Source organism: Dromiciops gliroides, chromosome 4 (genome assembly GCF_019393635.1).
Source record: "Dromiciops gliroides isolate mDroGli1 chromosome 4, mDroGli1.pri, whole genome shotgun sequence".
Taxonomy (NCBI): domain Eukaryota; kingdom Metazoa; phylum Chordata; class Mammalia; order Microbiotheria; family Microbiotheriidae; genus Dromiciops; species Dromiciops gliroides.
Genome location: NC_057864.1, coordinates 45,221,222 through 45,244,219, shown reverse-complemented (window position 1 = coordinate 45,244,219; position 22,998 = coordinate 45,221,222). Strand labels below are relative to the sequence as shown.

The 22,998-nt window shown below is 37.8% G+C and overlaps 1 long non-coding RNA gene across 2 annotated transcripts in view; it reads left to right on the top strand.

Moving 5' to 3' along the window:
- The window catches only part of LOC122754381, a 77,378-nt gene extending 54,631 nt beyond the window's left edge, over positions 1-22,747 (top strand). The window contains exons 3-5 of one of the 2 annotated variants that reach the window (XR_006356362.1): positions 15,475-15,595; positions 18,195-18,333; positions 22,226-22,747. This is a non-coding gene — a long non-coding RNA (uncharacterized LOC122754381). The remainder of the gene's footprint in view (positions 1-15,474; positions 15,596-18,194; positions 18,334-22,225) is intronic. The other variant, XR_006356363.1, reaches the window with a different exon arrangement.
- Positions 22,748-22,998: the final 251 nt, after the last annotated feature.

The window sequence follows — 22,998 nt, the reverse complement described above, 5'->3', positions numbered from 1 at the left end:
GGGAAGGTGCTCTTCCCACCCTCAGGTCCCAGCTGTCACTGCTTATAATGTTAACTCCACACCCCTCACCCTTACCTCTAATAAAACAAGTCAGTCAAGTGTTGTTAAAAATACATTTTATATATAATACATATAAATCTACATGTCTATATATTATTCATATACTATATATACACATGTGTGTATAGATACACACATACATATATGTATGTTTATATAAAACTACCTTTTATTCTGTTGGGTTTTTTTACTTTCATTTTTTTCTTAGTTGCTATCTTGTTTTGAGGAATTTATGGCCAGAGTATTACTTATTTCCTGACACTACACAGACAAAGGAAATGAGAACTCAAAAAGATAGGTTAGGGACCTTCTGCTATCTATGTTATCAGTATGAGGCCAGTAAGGTGGTAGCACAAGCCAGATCTATCTGTGTTCCCAACCCTGACAACCTAAAGATGGGAAAAGGACAGATGGATATTGTGACTGCTGTAGCCCTTCAGCTGAAGTGTGTCAGCTATTTTGAGAAGACAGGACCTAGGGCATATTGGGATGGAGATGAATAGAAGCTGTTATTGGAGAAAGAGCAAGGCTGATGATAGAGATAAAAAGACAATAAAATAGGATGAAAAAGGGATGGCATAAAGAGTGAATAAGAAGTATTGAGGTGGATAAAAAGGTGGGCATGGGATGAAATATTTTACATATTACCACAATATTCATGAGCTCTCTTCAGTGACTGAAGTTAAAATTAAATCACAATTTGCACTAGATTTTTAATCGTACGAATCCTTCTGTTTCACAAAGATTATTAGCAGCTTATCTCAGGCTCAAAAAATAATATCAGTTCATAAATTTACAAATTTTAAACTAGGAAGAATCAGAAAATTGAGAGTTGAATGGGAGCTTAAGATTATTGCAGATAGGACCACAAATTTAGAATGACCTTTAAAAAAAATCTAGCCCCTTATTTAATAGAAGAGGAAACAGGACTAGGATCCAAGTTTGTAAGTAGAAGAGACAGACTCAAACTAGGGGTTTGTGACTAATAAGCCTGTGGCTTGTGCCACATCATCATGCAGATTTCTAATAATCCCCCCTATACAAAATGAATAAAATATGGTGGTTTGAGTCTGTTGTATTCTTTATGTCACTCTACTAATGATTCCCTTCAAAATCTAACAAATACTGCTAGACTTTTAAGTTTAATATAACATATAAATGTGATCTTTCTTTCCTAATGTGTTTTCTCCTTTTTAAATTTCTCTAAGATATGTTGAATTTTAAGAAGAGCCTTCTGTGAAAATGGGAAGCATTGGGGGCATCTAGGTGGCTCAGTGGATAAAGCACCGGCCCTGGATTCAGGAGGACCTGAGTTCAAATCCAGCTTTAGACACTTGACACTAGCTGTGTGACCCCGGGCAAGTTACTTAATTCTCATTGCCCCCCAAAAAAAAAAAAAAAAAAAAAAAAAAAAGGAGGCACACAACATTTCTCAAATAGCATTATTCTTCCATCTAGATCAGTTAACAAAGGGCAACGCTAGAATTGTAGTTCATCAAAACAAGTGCTGTAGATGAGAAAACTCCAGCATAATCAAGGAAGAAGTCTTATGAGCAATTCTTGGTGTAATGCAACAAGTCAAAGTCTCTCCACAATGAATTCTCTCCATTGTGTAGCCCATGCTCTGGAGCTATCTAAACTCCCATTCTAATTCCCATCTTGGGTCCCTAGAAGATTATTGCTACATCTCAAGGCTCTAGGATTAGCCCTGAGGAGTTGGAGAGTGTCCTTCTAATTCTATACTTCTGAGCCTCAACAGGTGTGCTTCCCATCATGATTTTTGGTTACTATTAAAGCTGTCCAGACTTTACTACAGAGGTTTTGTTGGTACAATTAATATAAAATATCCCCATAAAATTGTGTGATAAACTATCCCATACACACACACACACACACACACACACACACACATATACATATATACATACATATATGGGAGATATATTTGAGGTATATTTATTATGTATATTTTGTGTATTTATTATGTATATTGTTTATTATATATATAAATATACACACGTACTCATATATGTGTATATATATACATATACACATATACTTACATGCATATATATATATACATATTTTATATATATATATATTGTAAAGAATTTATTGTGATTTGAGGTTTCTATGACCCCATCTTTGGCTAAAATTGGAAGCCCTGGCACTCACCCTGGCCAGTCCCAGGCGCCACACCCTCCATGTCAGCAAGGTGCTCCACCCACCAACTGTGGCCATCACCATGGCACTGCAGCTCACGTGATCACCATGCGCCAACACCTACATGGGCATGGCAAAATTACCATGACTAGAAGCCTGGTGAGGGCAGTCAGGTGACCTTTGGCATCCGGAAGCTGAGGAAGCTGGCAATTCTACATCTGCCTGTTAATTCTGTCAATCAGGGCTGCCAGCCAATTAGCTTGGGGTTGAGTGTGGATGACCTGGTTTCCTATTGGGAGAGGGGTTTTCTGGGAAAGAGAAGGGAAGAGAGATTCATTCTAGCATGAGAGAAGGAGAGAGACAGGATGCAGCTATTTGCTCTTTGGGAACTGCTAAGTCCAGGAGGTGGTGTGATTGCAGGTCATATAATTTTCCTTCTCCTATTCCCCTTTTCTTTGTCCCTAGTTTTATTAACCTTACTTGTGTTTTAAATTTGTTCCCATCAATAAACCCTGTTTTGTTTTTTTTCTGAAAGCAGCTGCTAATCTCCTTTCCTACCCCAATATTATGGTGAGCTGCCCAATTAATTCCCCCATATTAAATTTGGACCTTAAAATATATATTTATATAAAATCTAGAGGAATGTTGGCTCAAAATTAAAGGACGTAGAGGCAGCTAGGTGGCACAGTGGATAAAGCACTGGCCCTAGATTCAGGAGGACCTTGACACTTACTAGCTGTGTGACCCTGGGGCAAGTCACTTAACCCTCTTTGCCCCGCAAAAACAAAAACAAAAACAAAATTAAAGGACACGTGTCAAAAGGAGTAACTTACAGCTAGCTCCTTTCATTGGAGTCTTAGACATTCAACTTAGGTATAGTCTAGTTGTTTTTTTCTTCTGTGCTCTTTGTAGAATCTTGAATTTGTGTTCATTCACTCCTTGGCTCCTGATTTAAATACCACTCTTGGATATTCTTGGGATGCTTCTAGGATATGAATGGAGAGAAGGGAAATATAAAAATCTGCTGGACTCCTCAAGGTTGACATGTTCCTCCTCCAGCCAAAGTTTTGGAAAAGAGATCAAGGCCATGGTCAAGGTACTCTCCACCCCCAATCAATTGCTTCTCCTATAAATAAGGACTAGATGCTTTCTCTTTTATGTCTGGATTATACCCCTATTCTACAGTAAATTGTCTGCATAACTCCAAATATCTTTTGTTCTGTCATTTAAAGGGCAAAAATTTTTTTTTGCCAAAGTATGGGGGAGAATCTTAAGCTATCTACATAGAGATGGTCCTCATATTTCATTGCTTTTAATATCATGTAATCATTTAATATCAGAGTCAAAAGGGACTTTGGTAACCATCTACTTCAGCTCACAAGAAAAATAATAATTCCTACTATAATACACCTGATAAGTGGTCATTTAAGCTTTGCTTAAAGACCTCCAATAAAGGAAGATCCAATACCTTCCAATGCTGAACATTTCACTTTCAGGTTACTTTAATAGTTAGGAAGTTTTTATTCAAGGGAACTTGATATTTCTCTTTTGCAATTTCTACCCACTGCTTCCAATTTTACCCTCTGGTTATATATTATGATCTGCTTAGACCTACTATGTTATCTTTTCATTTCTTTCTGTGGGATATTAATTTTTAATTCTTTGGAGATATTTGTATTCTGTGCTTCCATGTATTGTATAATAACATCGATAAAATGTATTTTAAATGCTTCCATGCATTATTAGATGAGCTTTTCAATTTCCTGAGGACAATCTAAGTTTACTCTCTCTTATTCAATGCTGTGCCAGACTAACTATCCATCTGTACTATCTATCCTAAAAATACATGCGGATGCACAAACTCCATAGATTGCCCATCCAAAGTTCACAATATGAACACAAAATATTCCTCATCCACTTAGTCTTTCTTATGTGGATGGCCATGCCAAACCTCTAGAAACTTTGCAAAGCTTTCTGGAAGATATCTGCAACCACCTCTCTATTATCACTTTTTAATTTAACACTCTTGGTAATTTACCATCCATACTTGGCTCTTCCTCTTGACTGCTGTTCCATAAAGTGACAGTAATAACCCTCTGGCTAAAGGACATCCAAAGAAAGCTAGACTGAAAGAAATATGTTGGCAGAATGAGAAAAGAAAACTGAGGTGCCTTTTGTCTAGAGTCACCCTGTTTCTTATCTGGTATGATAAATCCTTGATTTCCTAAATCACCTAGATTTATTTCTTGTCTAAGGACTGACTTTGGTTTCATTTTGCTTACTGCTAGCACCCCAAGCTCTTTCAGAACTGATACCTGGATCCCAGTCCATGGATGGACCTCAGCTTGCTAGGGTTATGATTCGGACTCAACCTTTTTCTCTTTTTTTTCAATTCTCTCTTTGGTCTTGGTACCTTCTGTGCCAGACTCTTTCCTGGCTCACCCCACTGAGGAGATCACAATACAATTGCATTTATCCTCATTGATTCTGTAACATTCCCAAACATAAGATAGCAACTCGGAGCAGGTAATTTGGTACGACTTCCTCTTACCATTTTTCTTATTTAACAAGCATTTATTAGGCTCTTCCTATGTACTTCAGGTAATGTGATAAGCTCCAGGAAGAACAAGAGGTGGTAAGGGCCTTAAGAACCATGGTTAAGGATGGGGGCAGTAGGGAAGGAATATATAAATATAAAACAAAAGACATTAATACACATTTTTAAGGGGAAAAGAAGGACATTGTTCTCAGTAGCTTTTTTCCCCGAGTTACAAGCTATTTTCTTAACTGACTCACCTGGTCAATTCAAGTACTTCTTTCCTGTAGCCTGGTGCATTGCCTTCAATTTTGAACAAATCATCCTTTCTATTCCTGTTTCTCTGAGAAGCTTTTCTCTCCATCCTTTCTTCCCTTCATACCAAGTCACCTATTCACACAGATATCAGCCAACCATGAAATTAGCATTTCTAAAGCCCAAGATCATTTTTACATTGGTTCACTTTTCATCTACAGAGGAAATGCTTATAATACAATATATACTATAATTTGTGGAGCATTTTTTACTGTTAAGATTTAACTTATCTAATTTAGAGTCTAGAATCAATATTTTAAAAGTAGTAAAAAAGACATGCTAATAGGAGATTTTTAGAGTTTTGATCATTCAACTAATTAATCAACTCATTTTGACTTAATTGTATTTTCAATTTTACCAACTTCAAATAAAGTCCAACTTCCCAAAAAGAATGTCATTGAGATAAAGGAATCATTTCTAAAAGTTTGTCTTTTTTATTTTTATGACTAAATGATTATCTTTTCCTGGAAAACAGATTCTTAGGATGTCTCTCATTCAAGGACATAAATATTTTTCATCATAATTCCTATTGAAATGACCTAAAAGCATGATTACTAGGAGCAGTGATGCCTAAAACTCAGAAAGGAATCTCATTTACTAGCAATTTTTAAAAATAATTACACTTTTTATCTGTCACTTATCACCAGTCTCCTAGAACACTGTCTGGCACGTAGTAGGCACTTAATAAATCTTTATTCAGTTGAACTAAATCACTTCTATGTAAATGACTCTTTAATCTTTGTCTCTCATAGTGACCCCTCCCATGAGGTTTATTCCTGCCATTTCTAACTCTTTTGAATGTTTCTATTTCAGTCTTGCTACCACTTCAAATTCTACCTTCCTGAATCCAAACTCATTATTCTCATCCCTATCCCAACTAATTTTTCATGACTTCTCTGTTGTCAATAACTACTGGAGATACACTGACCCATTGGTTTCAAAAGCCAAGCCACCTTAAAGCTTCAATTCTAAAAGACCCAACTATATTTATACTGATGAAATTCTTTTTTTCTGGACCAAGCCTGGATAATTTCTTATGATTCCATTTTCTCCTTGCTTATTCATTATCTGTATGCCTTTCCTTGTACTTCTAAGTTCCAATACCCTCCTGTTATTGGGCATTTGGAGAGAATAATCTGTCTTTCCTCTATGCTTCTCCCCAGCCCTTGAAGGTGGTCTCTGATTTCATGCTATAGCATATTTGGCTCCAACTAAAGGAGGGGTTTTCATTTTTTAATCATGGTTTTGATTCTATGATTCTATCTAATTATGATTATGAGTCTATCTAAAGGGCAGTGTAGTGCACAAGAGATGGAGCCCTGGTCTTGGAGACAGAAAAGCTGAGTCTAAAACCAAGCCCAGCCTTTGTGATATTGGGTGGGTCACTTGAGTTGTCTGGGCCCGAGTTTCTTCATCTGTAAAATGAGATGGTTGGACTAGGTGCTCTCTAAAGTTCCTTCCAGCTCAAAACCTGTGCCTCACTCCCCTCCAAGAACTTGAATATCCGGTGACACGGGCCTCCTTGCGGCTCCTTGGACAGGGAACTCCATCTCCTGGCTGCAGACACTTTCATTGGCTGTCCCTGGGGCCTGGAACACTCTTGCGTCTCACCTCTGCTTCCTGGATGCCCTGGTTTCATTCAAGTCCCAACTAAAATCCCGTCTTCAGTGAGAAGCCATGCCCTGTCCTGATTCATGCAAGTGCCTTCCCTCAGACATTATTTCCAATTTACCCTGGGTGGGCTTGTGCCCACCCAGTTGTTTGCATGTTGTCTCCCCCATTAGAAACTAAGCTGCTTGAGGGAAGAGACTGTGTTTTTGCTTTGCTTTGTATCCCTAGCACTTAGCATGGAGCATGATACATAGTAAGCACTAAATAAATACATGTTGACTGACTGTCCCTTAACAGGAATTTAATAAATGCTTACTTGACTGATACTGGGTTCTCCACAATCCATTCCTCTTCCCTCCACAATCTGCACCCTAAGATGGAGAAAGCAGTACCTTTCTTCCATGAGCTAAGGAGTGGTAGAAACAGGGATGCAGGCCCAGATAACACCCTACAGATAAAGAATCACCACTGAGGAGAAAATCAGGCATTAAAGTGAGAGATAGTTAGCTCCCTGGGGTACAGATGATAGTCGTGAAGGAAGAGATCAACTCGTCGACTAAAATATCTTCTGTCTGGCTCCTGCCTTTCTCGCTGGGTCTCAATAAGGAATTTCCAGGGACTAGAGGTCACTTTGTCAAATTCAATGTAATTGAACTGACCTAAGTAAACTGTAGCTTAAGTATAACTTATATGTCGAGCTCTGGCCCTAGGATTCTTCCTTTCCCACTCAAGCAAACGAAGTTTCAATCTGTTACTTGTGCCTCGATTCATTCTACTGAGCAGATGAAAACATTCCTAGCAAAAAAGAACCTGCCTTGCCCCCAGGAGATTTAGAGAGATTCAGGTCCAAACTTGAGGGGGACATCATGTAAGACTCAATGAGGTTTTCAATGATGAATTGTCATGTTTAACACCACTAGTAAGGAAGGCATTATATACTTCTTAGCACAGATTTTATAGAAAGGATTTTATAGATTATATTGTCCACTAGACTCATTTTATTTTATTTTATTATTTTTTTTTTTTAGTGAGGCAATTGGGGTTAAGTGACTTGCCCAGGGTCACACAGCTAGTAAGTGTTAAGTGTCTGAGGCCGGATTTGAACTCAGGTACTCCTGAATCCAGGGCCAGTGCTTTATCCACTGCGCCACCTAGCCGCCCCTATTCTCATTTTAAAAAGGAAAAAAACAGGCCTCAAGTGGAAAGTAAATACTTTTCAAGGCCTGACAGTTAATGAGTGAAAGACCTAGAGCTTTAACATTTAAAAAAAATTCCAAACCCCAATTTTTTTAATACAATAGACTTATGGCTATCCATTAGAATGGACAGCTCCCTCTAGGATACAAAAATGACCTGATCAGGGTGAAATAACTTCCTCACTAACTACAATCCTAGTATTAGGAACCTAATAAGCAGATTGGAAAAGCCTAATTTCCTCCTCAGTGGTGGTTCTTTATCTCTGGGATGTTATTTGGGTCTGCAACCCTGCTTCTACCATTCAATAGCTGATGGAAGAGGGGCACTTATTCCTCCATCTCAGGCAGTGGGTCCTTTATCCAACTCTGATGATGAAGGACCTTGTTTTAGACCCTGAGGATTCACTGCAGATAGATGGGGCCTGGCCTTAACTGACCCCCATAGAGTAGGCAAGACAAAAAGAAGGGAGTCTCTTCTTGTGTTATAGACAAATGGGTCACTACTAGGAAAGACACAATCATCTGGAGCTCTCAGAAATAGGATGAGAAGAATAAGAGGGTTCTATGAAGCAATGGGCAACCAACAGCAACATCCTACCCTTGGCCCCATTGTTCAGACATTGCTGAGTATAGCCTACCTGGTTCAACATAGGGGAGGGAAAAGAAAACAAAGTGGATGTGATGAAAAGTTATGAACACATTGGCAATCCTCCTGGCAGTCTCAGTGTTTACTCTCCTCCCCTCAGCACCAATTGCTATGCATAGTTCTAGAGAATCTTCCTTGTCTTCTTCTTTGAAACTATGGAGGAAAGTTTGTGCTCAGTGGCCAAGGCAGGTTTGGAATACAAAGATCAGCAATGATTGAAAAGGATGGCTCCCAGGGGCAGCTAGGTGTCACAGTGGATGAAGCACCAGCACTGCAGTCAGGAGGACCTGAGTTCAAATCCAGCCTCAGACACTTGACACCTAATAGCTGTGTGACCCTGGGCAAGTCACTTAACCCCAATTGCCTCACCAAAAAAAAAAAGAAAAAAAAGGATGGCTCCCATTGTAGACTTCACCAAGATGTCCTCCTGGTATCACTATTGAAATCCCATACATCACAATTCTATTTGGCATTATGCTGTTCCAGAAAACAGTTTTGCATTATGTAATTGCTCACTTACTTTCAGCCATCTTTGAAAGGTTATGGAGAAGGGGGGAGTTGATGTGGGACTGGAGAAGGGCAAAGGTTATTTGGATTTTAAAATGAAGAAAATAGAATCTGAAAACTTCAGATTAGTGAATGAGTGTGACTTCAGTTTCTAGCAAAATGATTGAATATATTATGAATGGGATGTTAAATGAATAAGTGGAAAAAGAAAAGATGATCATGTATCCACATTTATCCAAAAAGAACAGGTCATACCAAAGTAACCTCATTTCATTTTTGACATTTGTACTAGACCAAGAAATTCAATTCAATTCGCTAAGCATTTGTTAAGCATCCAGTTTGTACTGGGCACTGTACTGAGTGCTGAAGATACAAGAAAAAATAAAGACAACCTTTGCCCTCCAAGAGCTTACAACCTAGTGGGGGAAGACACAGAAAAGAAAGCTGAAAGTGGAGGGGGGAGTCAGGGGGTCTTTGGCAATGGGGCATGATGTTCCATGAAGTCTTAATGAAAGCAGAGTTGCTAATTACAAGTAGAACATTACCTGCCAAGTTCAGATCTCAGCCCTCTGTCGTTTTAGTCACGTCCAACTTGTCATAACCCCATTTGGGGCTTACTAAGCAAAGATCCTGAATTAGTTTGCCATTTCCTTCTCCAGTTCATTTTATAGATGAGGAACTGAAGCAAACAGGGTTAAGTGACTTGCCCAGGGTCACACAGACAGAGACCAGATTTGAACTCAGAAAGATGTCTTCCAGCCCAGAACTCTATCCATTCTGCCACCTAGCTGCCCCAGCTGTCTACAAAGGAAGAGTTTGAGAGATGTTTCAGAGTCTAGTTTAGAAATGGCATAGATATAGCTTAGCTCAACTGTAGCAAAGTGTATGACAAACCCCTTAATGTTATCCTCTTTTGAAAAGATAGAAAAGAGGGATAGACAACAGGACAGTTCTATCATTACTGGTTTGATGTCAGCCTGGAAGGAGGTCTCCAATGGAATGTCCTCCAAAGAGCTGGGCTTGATCTTGGAACACTTAACAGGTTTTTATTGTTGACTTGACTAAAAACATAATTGGCGTGTTTATGAAGTTTATTGATAGAATAACACTGGGAATCGAAGCTAATACACTGGGTGAAAGATGAAGAAACCAAAAACTAAGCAGCTAGATGATATACTGGATAGAAAGCTGCACCTGGAGACAGGAAGATGTGAATTTAAACCCAGCCTCAGACACTTACTGTGTGACCTGGGCAAGTCAATTAAACTCTCTGTTTGCCTAGGTTTCTTTACCTATAAAATGAGGATTTTATCCCCTTCCTACTATGATTGCTGTGATAATATCTATATTAAAGCACTCTATAAATATCATTTTGGGAATCTGTGGTCCATGAGTTATAAGAAAAAGAGAAGGAAAAAGGAGGAGGAGGAAGAAAAAGAAGGAAGAAGAATAGGATGGGGAAGAGAAAAAAGAGGAGGAAGAAGAGAAAATGGAGGATGAGAGAAGAAGGAAGAGGAAGTAGAAGATGATGATGATGGTTCCTCAGGAGATAGAGGGGTCCCCCTCATTAGAGGTCTTTAAGAAAATCAAGTCAAGTTTAACAGGCATTTATTAGATGCCAGACACTGTGATAAGTGCTGGCTAACCATTTACTGGGGATGTTCTAGAGAGGATTCATGGTCAGGAACAGGATAGTCTACATGGTTTCTGAGGTATCTTTCCAACTCTGAGAGTCTATGATCCTGTGATATGAATAAGAACCAACTAGTAACAACTCTTATGAATCTCCAGGAACACCTTCATGTCTCAACATTGACATTTTAAAGATTTTACACCAAGACATACATGTGTGGGTATATATCTACCATGGTATATACTACATACATTAATAAATAAATAAATATATGTATGTGTGTATATATATGTATATACATTCAACAGAATTACATAGATCGAAAACCCAGTGTGTGTATTATATTATTATGTACTTATTGCATGGAATTATAAATATATGTGTACATATGCTACATAGTCTCTGTGTATATATCAGATTTTCTGCCTATGCCATTTTATGGAAATGTATCCACAAACATTAACCCTATATTACTAGAATGAGGTACAATGCTCATTCTAAAAATATCCCATTTCCTCTTAATTAAATCTAAACTTTCCACATACACTCCCCCCTATCCTTTTGTCACCACATTTTCTCTAATGCAGAAAGAATGGCTGATCTGGTACTTATTCAAATAACAACTTGATTTTGAAATCTTTACCGTAAAACCATTTTTTTTCCTCTAAAAAGAAGAGTAAAGAGAAAAAAATGAACCCTTTGATTTAAAAAAGAAGAAGACAGAGAAAATCATGCTGTGGTCAAGTTCACATACCATGTCAATTCATTTTTCTGTGAGTGGAAAAAAATTAACTTTGCCTTTGCAAATTAGATATGTACATTTCAGAGCAGTTACAGAACTCCCCTCCTGGCTTCTCCTTCCTTATAATGTTTACACGCCCCTAATTGAAGAGAACTCTTTCCATTACTGGACACAGGGGAAATGACCATTTTATTTCCATTCAGAGAAGCTTAGTTTCTCAGTATTAGTTTAAAGCCTTGGAGAATATTATGAAAATGGAAGCCATCATTATTCTGCTAATATAACTAGGGAACAACTGCTACACATGCATGGGCCCCAGTGCCTTTTAACTAGTCTGTAGACTAGTTAAACAAAGCAAAAAGAAGTTCTCTTTTTCTCCTGTAAATACTTCTTAAACCTAAGCCTAGCCTTAAAAGAAGAGAGAAAAATCAATACTTACTCTGATTTTATGGCATCAAAGAAAATGCAGGTACTTTTTTTTAATGTGTCTAATGGTAGCCATCACTAGGACTGGGTAGAGAGGAAGAAAAAAAGGGGAAAAGAAATTTACATAATAAATTTATTATATATATAAAAGGAATAATAAGTTGTACATAATAGATTTGTAGTTTCATGTATAATCATCTTTTTTATTATACTATGTTATAGAAATGCTTGTTTTATTCCATAAATTAAAAAAGAAATAATTTTTTAAAAAGAAAAGTAAGTTAATATGCATCCAGGAAAGAGTATTAATTGTTCACTGTCAGGTACACTGCTTACCTTGGCTAAAACATAAATGTACCTTCTATTTTTACTGGTATTTTAGAAATGCACAACTCAAAAACAGGCTAAGAAGTTTTTTTTTTACTATGCAGTAGCTTCAAAGAAAGAGTAAAAAGCATGTTCTATGGGCCAACCCTATTCTATAAAGAGGAGTATGACACCTCAGTCCCTTGCAATCTGGCTTTTGAGCCTACCACTCCACTAAAAATGCCTTCTCAAAGGTCACCAGTAGCCTCTTAATTCATCTTTCACATAGCTTAACTGCCTAATGTCATGGCCTTTTCAGTTCTCTTCATACTCCTTGATCATATTGCAACATTTGACACTATTTACCTTCCCCCCTTCTGGGTAATTTCTCCACCCCATGAGCACTATCCTCACCTCTTTCTGTCCTTAACTCTCTGGCTGTGCCTTGTCACTTTCCTTTGGTGGAACATTTCTTTCTCAGCCCCATAGTGCCTCAAGAGCACTTTATCCTTCCCATACTAACCACCTCAGCAATGTTACCCTCACTTCTAAGAGGATGGCTCCCATATATATATTTATACACACACACACACACACACACATATATATATACACACACACATATATATATATATACACACACACATATATATCCATACACATACACATATGTATTTGGATATTTATGTATATGTGTGTGTGTGTATGTTTGTATGTATGGGACAGATAGATAATCACATTTAAATATCCTCTTCTCTTCGCCCTAATTGAGCCACTCTGTTCTTGCCAAATTGTATTTGTGAATTATCTCCCCTCTGAAGCTACTTAGATTAATATTTCCTGACCCTAGTTTCTTCCATCACTTAGACAACCCTTTTAGGATAGATAGATAGATAGATAGATAGATAGATAGATAGATAGATAGATAGATAGATAGATAGATAGATAGATGATAGATGATAGATGATAGATGATAGATGATAGATGATAGATGATAGATCAACAGTCTTTCCTCTGAGCTCTACTTCCTTATCTACCATTGCACTTCAAGTTTAACATATCCAAAATTCAATTTATTATCATTCCACCTAAACATGTACCTCTTCCCAACTTCCTCATTTCTTTAAATTGCACCACCATCCTCCCAACACCAAGGCTTGCCATCTCAGGATATGTGTGTGTGTATTTACTTTTCCTACTCCTTTACCCTCTCCCCACCTTCATTTTGGTGCTAAATCCTCTACATTTTACTTCCACCTCTATTAAGATATGAGGCACTTAATATGTGCCAAGCACTATGCTAAGTGCCAGGAAAAAAAAGATAAAATGAGCCAGTTTCTGCCCTAGAGGAGGTGACATTATATTAGGAAGAGACAACATTTCATAAATAAGTAAATAGAAAAAATATGCCAAGTTATCTAAAGTCATTTCAAGAGGGAAAGAAGACCAACTACTAGAGAAATTGGGAAAGGCAGCACGTCAAAAGGGGCACCCGAGTTGTACTTTGAAGAAAGCTAGGGAATCAAAAAGGTGGAGATGAGGAGGGAAGACATGCCAGGCATGAGGGATAGTCTGTATAAAGTCTCCAAGATATAAAATGGAATGTCTGTTGAGAGCAACAGCTAGCAAGCCAGTTTGTTTTAAAGAGAGAGTTCTAAATGGTATGATTTCTACAGTGACTTTTATACATGTTCCCTCCCCTCTACTCACACTGGTACCACCAGTGGACGGGACTTGCCCTCATCACTTAGCTGGACTATTGTCATAGCCTCGTAACTGGTCTCTCTTTCCAGTCTCCACTACCTCCAATTCATCTTTCATATAGCTGCCAAAAAAAATAAAGCTTTCCAATACCTAGGTCTAATCAACACTTAGTACAGTAGCTAGCACATAGTAGGCACTTAATAAATGTTTATTGATTGATTGAAATTTCTACTGATGTGACTAATTTCAAGTGGCTCCCTATTACCTCTAGCATGAAATAGACACTCTCTATTCTGACACTTAAGAACTTTCAGTCTGGGCTCCTGCTTGCTTTCCCATCCTTATTTCCCCACTATAACCCTTCACACATTCGGTACTGCAGCCAAACTGGACTATTTTCTTAATTTACCCCATAATTTCCCACCTCTTTGAGTTTGGGCAGGCTATTCACCCTACCTGGAATGCAATACTTTTAAAAATTCTATTGGGAATTAATTTTTGCACGGAGATTCTTCTCTTCAGTATCCAGCTCAGATTCCATAAACTCCAGAAAGTCTTCCCCTCAGCCCTGAGAGTTAAGGTTTTCTGCCTCCTCCAACTTTCCTAGGACAATTTGTTGGTTTCTCTCTTTTGCCCTTATCATGTTTTATTTTGTTATTTAATTTCTTGAAATAACCTGCTTATTTTATTAATGTTTTAAACTTTTATTTATTTTATATATTAATAAAATTACATCCTTCATATTTGATGATAAGTTTCTGGGAGGTAGGAACTGTGATGGTTTTCAACTTTTTATTATCCCAGCACCTAGCACAGTGCTTTTCACATACTAAAGCATAATGAAAGTTTGTTGAATTGAAATGACTATTTCTAAAGTATAATTTTGATCTGATTTTTCCATTTTCAGAAGCTCAGAGTGGCTCCTAATTGCCTGCCCAATCAAATAAAAACTCCTAATCATGTACTTCAAAACACTCTAGCCATTAGACCCATTTTAATTAACTGCATTTTTTTTTCAATAAGCTGTCTTCTAACCTGCACCTCAGCCCAGAAAATGGTCATCTAAGCCCATATATGTCCAAAGAACAAGCTTTACTTCTAAACATTCACTCATGGAACCCACCCACATTTAAATATCCTCCTCTCTTATCCCTAATTGAGTCCCTCTGCTCTTGCCCAATTGGATTTGTGAATTATCTCCCCTCTGAAGCCACCTAGATTAATATTTCCTGACCCCAGTTTCTTCCATCACTTAGACAACCCTTTTAGCACAGCTGTAATTAGTTATGTATAAGTTTATGTTCTGGACATGTGTTTTTGTGTTCTTGTTTTCTTATTTTTGGTTGGCTTAGTTCCTCCATGAAATTGTTAGATCCTAAAGGGCTTAAGGCAAAGACTGTTTATACAGCTTCCTGAAAAATGTCAGGAGCACTGAAACCAGTGAGAAGCTAAGGCTTTTGTTAAATGCTAAGAAAAACAGAAAGGATTTCTCTAAGCTATACTAGGGACAAGGAAAAGATCAAAGAATGGATAGGGCCCCCACTGGGTGTAGATTAGACCTTAACTGGGGACAGTAAAGAGAAGGTAAAGATATTCAACTTCTATTTTGTTATCTCTTTTTCTATCAAGGAAATGGATCCTCAAACTGGGAAGTATAGAACAAAACTTTATAATAGAGAATTAGAACTCAACACTAATGAAGATACCATCAAAGAGCATCTCATTGCCCTCAAAGAGTTCAAGTCACCAGGTGGGTTTATGTGGTATCCCACAGAACTGAAAGAAATTGTGAGATGGTTGCTGAACCACATCCATATTCTTTGTGTAATAAACTTTTTTTATTATAGTTTTGAGCTCCAGTTTTTATCCCTCCTTCCCCCCTCCCTGAAGTGGCAAGCAATCAGATATGGGTTATACATGTACAATTATGTAAAACATTACCATGTTAGTCATTTTGTACAAGAAAACTTGAATAAAAGAAAAAATGAAAGAAAGTGAAAATAGCATGCTTAAGTCTGTGTTCCATCAATATCAGTTCTTTCTTTGGAGATGAATGGTATGTTTCATCAATAGTCCTTTGGGATTGTCTTGGAACATTGTATTATTGATAATAGTTAGGGCATTCACAGTTCTTCATCAAACAGCATTGCTGTCACTGTGCAAAATATTCTGGTTCTGCTCACATCACTATACATCAGTTCACACAAGTCTTTCCAGGCCTTTCTGAAGTCATCCTGCTTGTCATTTTTTATAGCACAATAATATCTCATCATATTCTTTGAAAAGTGAGGGAGAACAGAAAGGGTAGACTGGAGACAGAGATATTTAGACTGGTTTTCAAAAGGGGAAGAAGAATTCTTTCAAATTTCTGATTATGAGATCCTTAGAAAAAAATTCTAAGACATTCTTCATGGAAAAGTTTGTTGAGTACTTTAAAAGGGAAGGGAAATGGTGAACCAAAATCATATCAGACTAACCACAACCCCGCTTTTTAAGATAGAATTCTTTAGAAACTCAGAGAAATGCCAAAGACATCACATGTGTGTATTGCAATAAGGGTATGCATCTAACAAAGTGTCTCATAACAGCTCTATGGAGAAAAAAGGAAAGAGATAGAATAAGAGATTGTACAGTGAGGTAGATTGAAAACAGGTTAAGAACCAGGTTAAAGAAATGGTGACTAGAAAGGCATCAGATTGGAGAGAAACCTTCCTCTAGTTCAATGTCTCAGGGTCCTTGGCCCCATTCTAGTCAATATCTTTGAAAATGACTTGAATGAAAGCACTGAGGATAGACATCAAATGTCCAGATGATACAAAATTAATTGAGATTATAGGACCTAGGATTGGAGACAAGTTAAAATAATGGGCTGAATAAAAGGTCACATTTATATAGCTCTAAAATTTTCAGAGCCTTTACAAATTGCCTCTCATTTGATCCTCACAAAAATGCTGGTAGGCAGGTGCTATTATATATCTATCTCCATTTGACAGAGAAGGTAAACCAGGCAGAAAGCTTAAGTGACTTGCCCAGGGTCACCCAGCTTATTAGTATGTAAGGCTGGATTTAAACTCAAGTTTTCCTGATTCTAAGTCCAAAGCTCTAACCACTATACCACCTAAGTGGCTTATTTCAACTAATAAGATAAACTGCAATAGAAACAAATGCCAGTTCTACTCGGAGCTTAAATGATCAGCTTCATGAATATATGATTCATACTAGAGTATTCATGTGAAAAGTATCCATATGGGTTCTTAGTGGTCTGAAACTCAATATGAATCCACAGTATGATGGTGAAAATGCAGTCTTGGCTACATTTACCAGAAGCATTTAAGTATTTAACGGATTTTTAGTTCCCACTGGATTCTGTCCTGGTCAAATCTCATATAAAGGGTTTGGTTGTGGTGCACATTTAACAAAGATACTGTCAAGCCAAAAAGGATCCAGAGGATAATTAACTGTCCAGTGAAAGACTCTGAAAGGATAACATAGGAAAATATTCACAGTTAATGTTTATGTAGAGCGGTAAGGATTGTATATCATACATCATATCTTATCTTGCGAGATCCTCACAACAACCCTCTGAGATGAGCACCACAGATATAATTGTTGACATTTTACAGGAGAGGAAGCATAGGCCCAGGTAGCTTAAATAACTTGTTCATGGTCCCACAGCTAGTAGACACCAGAGGTAAGATTCTAACCCATGTTTCCTAATCATTATACCACACTGCTTCAAGGGAAGGAAATGGAAATGAAAACATTTGGCTGAGGGGTTGGTGTTGAGGAGGGTGACACTTGTCTTCAAAACTTGAAGGAATTTTAATATATTTTTTTCTTTTCCTCAGAGGGTAGAATTAGGAGCAATGGATAAAAGCCACAGAGATGCAGTTTGGCTCAGTCTAGCATCCACTCTGGGTCACCTCCTCAACTCGACACTCAAAGGTTTTCAGAGCAAGTCTCCAGAGGAATGACAACCTGCAAAGGTCCCAGGGTATCTAGGGTGTCTCAAGCTCACTTCCAAACTTAGGGTTCGCTTTCCCACAAATTTACAAAGCATTGATGGGAAGAGTAAGAACAGAATTTAGAGTATAATGGTTGTGATGTACATATATAGGGAATACATATATCTAAGGCATGTTACATCTCTATAACTAGGGGGTTCCAATATCCTTTATATTTTCCAGGGATTCTCACACTGTTTTTCCACTCTACCATCCAAGGGCAACATAACTACTTAGCAGATTGCTCAACTAGCTAGACTTCCTAGCTCTATTCTTATTCTCAGGTCATTTCCCAACTTCCAAGGCTAAATTCTCCCTTAAATTTATGTTTGGCTCTCTTCTCAGTTGACAAGAGTAACATCCCTTGAAGCTGCTTCTTGCTTTGAATACTGCCTCTCTGGTTCTGCATCTGGGTTCTGTCTGGAAAGTGCATGTTTTTGTCTCAAACTCGAACTTCTTGATTCCCCAAACTGTTTCCTGCTAGGTGAGTTATCTCCTAATGGATTGAAAGATTTCCTGGCCAATAGGAAAAGGGGGAGAGAAGTGAAAATCCTCTCCCTTCTCTCCACTGGTAAAGCTGGTAGAGGAATATAGGGATCACACTCTACAAAACTGTTCCCTGACTCTAAGTCTTCCAACTTTTCCCAGGGTAAGCAGGCTTAGCCTTTTAAAGGCCATGGGTGCATGACCACTCTTTTATCAGTGAATGGCAAAGCTTCACTTTCAATTTGATTAGAGAACTTTTTCACGTTTCCTAAAGGAATAAACAAGATATGTGTATGTTTATATATTCATCTATATCTATCTATTTATCTAAATATAGATAATTGGATATATAGTGATACATAGATTAGATAGATGGATAGATCATAGATAATAGATAGATAGATGCTTTATTTGCATATTAGCACCTCCTTACCTCTATAATCTACCCCTTACTTTCTATGAACCATCTGGGTGGGTAGGTGAGAGAGAAAAGCAATTTTTTCCTTTACCAACCTTCCCCTCAATCAAAAGTAAAAGAAAAAGAAAAACTATGTATCAAGGAAGAACAGAATCTAAATTCGAAAAGATTTCATTGACCATCTAGTTCAACCTATACTTTAAAAAAGGAACCCTTCCACGAAATACCAAAGACCTCCAATGAGCAACAACCCAACTACCTGTAAGGCAGTATGCTCCATTTTGGGATAGCACTTTTATTAAGGAGTTATTTCTTATACCTACATTTGCCTCATTTCAACTTCCACCCATTGCAAGCTATCTTAACCTCATTTGAATACAGGTATGATGTTCACATTAAGTTTTTTCTTTACCAGGATAAACACTCCCAGGTTCTTTAACTGATCTTTATTTTCCATGACCTAAAGACCTTTCATCATCCTGGTTGTCCTTCTATGGGTGTTTTTCACCTTATTGATGCTATTGCTAAAGTGTGGTGCCCAGAACTAAATATGGCCTGGCAAAAGCAGAGTACTGTGGATTACCTCCTCCTTTTTTCCTGAATTCCAGGTCTAGAATTAAAGCTGTCCCAAATTAGAAGGGGCTACTTTGCTGATTTCAGTGCCACTAGACATTTTAGAGCATATGCCAAATAATCATTGGCTAGCAATTTTACAGAAGGGATTCCTGCTCAGGTATGGAAGGACATTCTATGTTCCTTGCCCTTGATTGAATCCAAGGTAGCGATTCCTGCTGAACTGACATTCAGAAACACTGTCTAAGAGGTCAGAAACTGGGAGGTCATTTAAAAGTGTGTTTTCAGAAATATTTAGTAGATTATAGTAAGGATCATAGTATCATAGCTTTAGAGCTTAGAGGCCATCTAATCCAACCCACTAATTTTACAGATGACAAGACTGAATTACTGGAGGGCAAGGACCATGGATGCATATAGTAGTTACTTAATAAATGGTTGTTGGATGAATATGTGAATGAATGAACTCTGGTTGTAGAAAAGACTGGAGAGAGCATATTAAATATCATTTAGTAATCACAGCACAACAGCAGAAAACGCAATAAGGAACAATGCTCCATTAACAGGGAAAAATATGCTTCATGGCTTCATGAATAGGACATTTTAACTGGATGTGAAATGACCCAAATCAGAATATTAGAGAAAAACGACCCCCTTATAAGGACAGATTTAAGACCCATATTTCAGTTCTGATGTGCTATGCTCTCTCCCAAATTCTTCTTTTTCTAAATTAGCTACACTGGTTTTCTACATTGTCTCTGGCTAATCAGGCAATGGAGCTTGTCTGCCCCTTATTTGATAATCTAGACCAGACTAAAAAATGGGAATAGGGTATAATAGAAAGAGTGCTTAAAGTTGTTCATAAATTTTTGAATTAATGCAAATGAAAAATAAATTCATTCTTTCAACACACATTTATTAAAGACCCACTGTCAAACTACAGTTAGATACCTCTCTGAGACTCTAAACTGAAGCAAAGATGTCCTACTTCATTGATTGGTAAAGGGAATTTTCTCACTGGGAGTATCCTGTATCAATGAAATAACAGGTCTGGTCTCCCCCCAAAAAATGATAATAATAAGTAGATAGATACATGGGTCACATACAAATACATATTATTGTGACATCACATAAATTAAATAAAATATATCTTCTATATATTATTTGTGTGTCAGGCTTCCAAGAAGGCAGTAAGTGATTTGGAAATAGTGCTTACTACCTCTTTGAAAGTATCAGCTGCATTTACACACATAAACACATATGTGTGTGCAATGCATATACATGTATATGCACATATGTATATGTGCATGAGCATGTGTGTGCAGTACATTGTGTACATGTGTGATTTGGAACTAGCAGCTACTGCCTCTTTGAAAGTATCAGCTGCATTTTGCATACATGCAGCATATATATGCACATTTATCCACAAACCTGTACATATGCATATATACATGCATGTATGTTACATGCATGTATTATATGGGATGCAGCTGATACTTTCAAAGAGACAGTAGCTGCTAGTTCCAAATCACATACACATACATATATGTGCATGTATACCCATGTGTACACACATATACATACATATGCACATACATGCATACACCTATTTGTGTCTGATGGCAGTCATCTCTAGGACAGGGTGAAGAAGGGAAGAAAAAAAGGAAGTTTATGTGATAATTTTGCTGTACATTTGAAAAGAATAGCAAGTTGTACATAGTAGATTTACAGTATCATGTACATCTTTTTAAAAATTGTACTGTTAAAGAAATGCTTGCTTTATTCCATAAATTAAAAATAAATTTTTTTAAAATTAAGAATTCTTAAAAAATGTAAAAGGAAAGTATCAGATGCTGTTAATCAGGCATTTATTAAGAACTTGCTATGTAGGGAAAAAAAAGAACTTTCTATGTGATAGGAACTGTGCTAACCTCTGGGAATACAAATACAAACAAAAAGAAAGAGTTCCTGTCTTCAAGTAGCTTACATCCTACTTGGGGAACACAATCCATAAAAGGGAGCTGAAAAGGGGACAAGGAGAAGCTATTCACATAGGGACAAAATCCAGGAAGTCAGAAGTTAAGCCAGGAGAGAAATGGAGGATGGCTGTCCTAGGACTGTTCTTCAAGAAGGAGGATCCAGGAGGAACTCATCAGTGGGAGAAAGGGTTTTGGGGAGAGGAAAATGGGAAGGCTCTAGGATGAGAATGTCATAGACACAGAGAAGAGTTCCAAGGTGTGAAGGAAGCTCAGGCATAGTGGCAAAGTTGGAAGAATCAAAAGTGGAGCTGGGAGAGCCCCATTTTAAGGGTGAATACTCAGTTTTAGAGGAGGCAGCTGCCAATCTAGTGGAGGGAGTGGATGTGCCTTTGTATACTCCCTTTGTTGTTTTTGCCTCCCTTCTATCCATCAAGCCATGAGATGTCTTCAATTATGCCACATGGCCTTCTCTTACATGTGTCATCTTCTCCAGGTAAGTATTTCAAACTTCTAGCACTTTGAGCAAATCAACAACTATCTCAAATTTCCCCAAACACATCTGGATTAAGTATTCTTCCCTTCCCACTATGGAGCATGCCACACACCAATCTTGGTTCTAGCCCAGACCATGAAAGTTTGTGGAGAGAGGGTGTCTGGATTCAGGATGTGAATGAAGAAGTCTCCTAATTGGCCGCTGAGCCACAAAACGAATGCTTTAGTGTCTATACAAAAGCAAACGACTGACTACATTCTCCTACCCCTATTTCCTTTCTGGTTTCAAATTGGGAGGAATTTTTCACACTACATCTGAAGTGCTGAGTGGGGGAAGGAGCAGTTGCCCTTTGTCCCACCTAGTCTCCATATGGCCATGAGTACATGGCCACCTCACACATTTTCGTGCTTGTTTTTCCTCATTTTAGACCAGCCAGTTTCTTGGGATGGACTTGTCTGAGCTTGGCAACAAAGGCCTTCAAGGTAGCAGTTGTGGTGTCTCCAGAGCAACAGGTACTGGCTGCAGGGGAAGAATCTGCATCCTAGTGATTGGCTACCAACAAGAGGACTGACCCAATCTTGGATCACGTTACCAGCAGACAAGTGCTAGGTGTGATATAGGCATGATCACATAGCATTAAATCTAGGTAAGATGTTAAATGGCTGGCTAGCAGCTTTTCCAACTGTTTTACATGCTGAGTGGGCTTGAATATTAGCCTTCCAAATGATTATAGCAATAGTTATAAGTTACTGAATCTCATTAATTTTGAATTTGCTCTCTCATTTCCACCTCTTTGCTACTGCCTCCTAACCCCAAATCACTTCGAATATATTCTGTATCTACTTATTTAAGTGTTGTTTTCCCAGTTAGAATGTAAGCCCCTTGAGGGAAGAAACAGTTTCATTGTCATCTTTGTAACACTAATACCTGATACATTATAGCTGTTTAATAAATGCTTTTGGATTGGTTGGAGATTGATTGTGTAGGTATCTCCTTGGGCACATCTTCACATTTCAATCATACAGTGAAATCACCTTATCCATTGTACTGAGAGTCTTTCTCAAATGATCTCTCTATATCTCTTCTATTTCTCAAGCACCAGAAAAAAAAAGTCTTCAAAGGTAAATGTCTCTGGATCCAACCCTGAGTTGTGGGTTTTGTATATCGTCAGGGCTTCTTCTTTTTTTGCAGGGCAGTGGG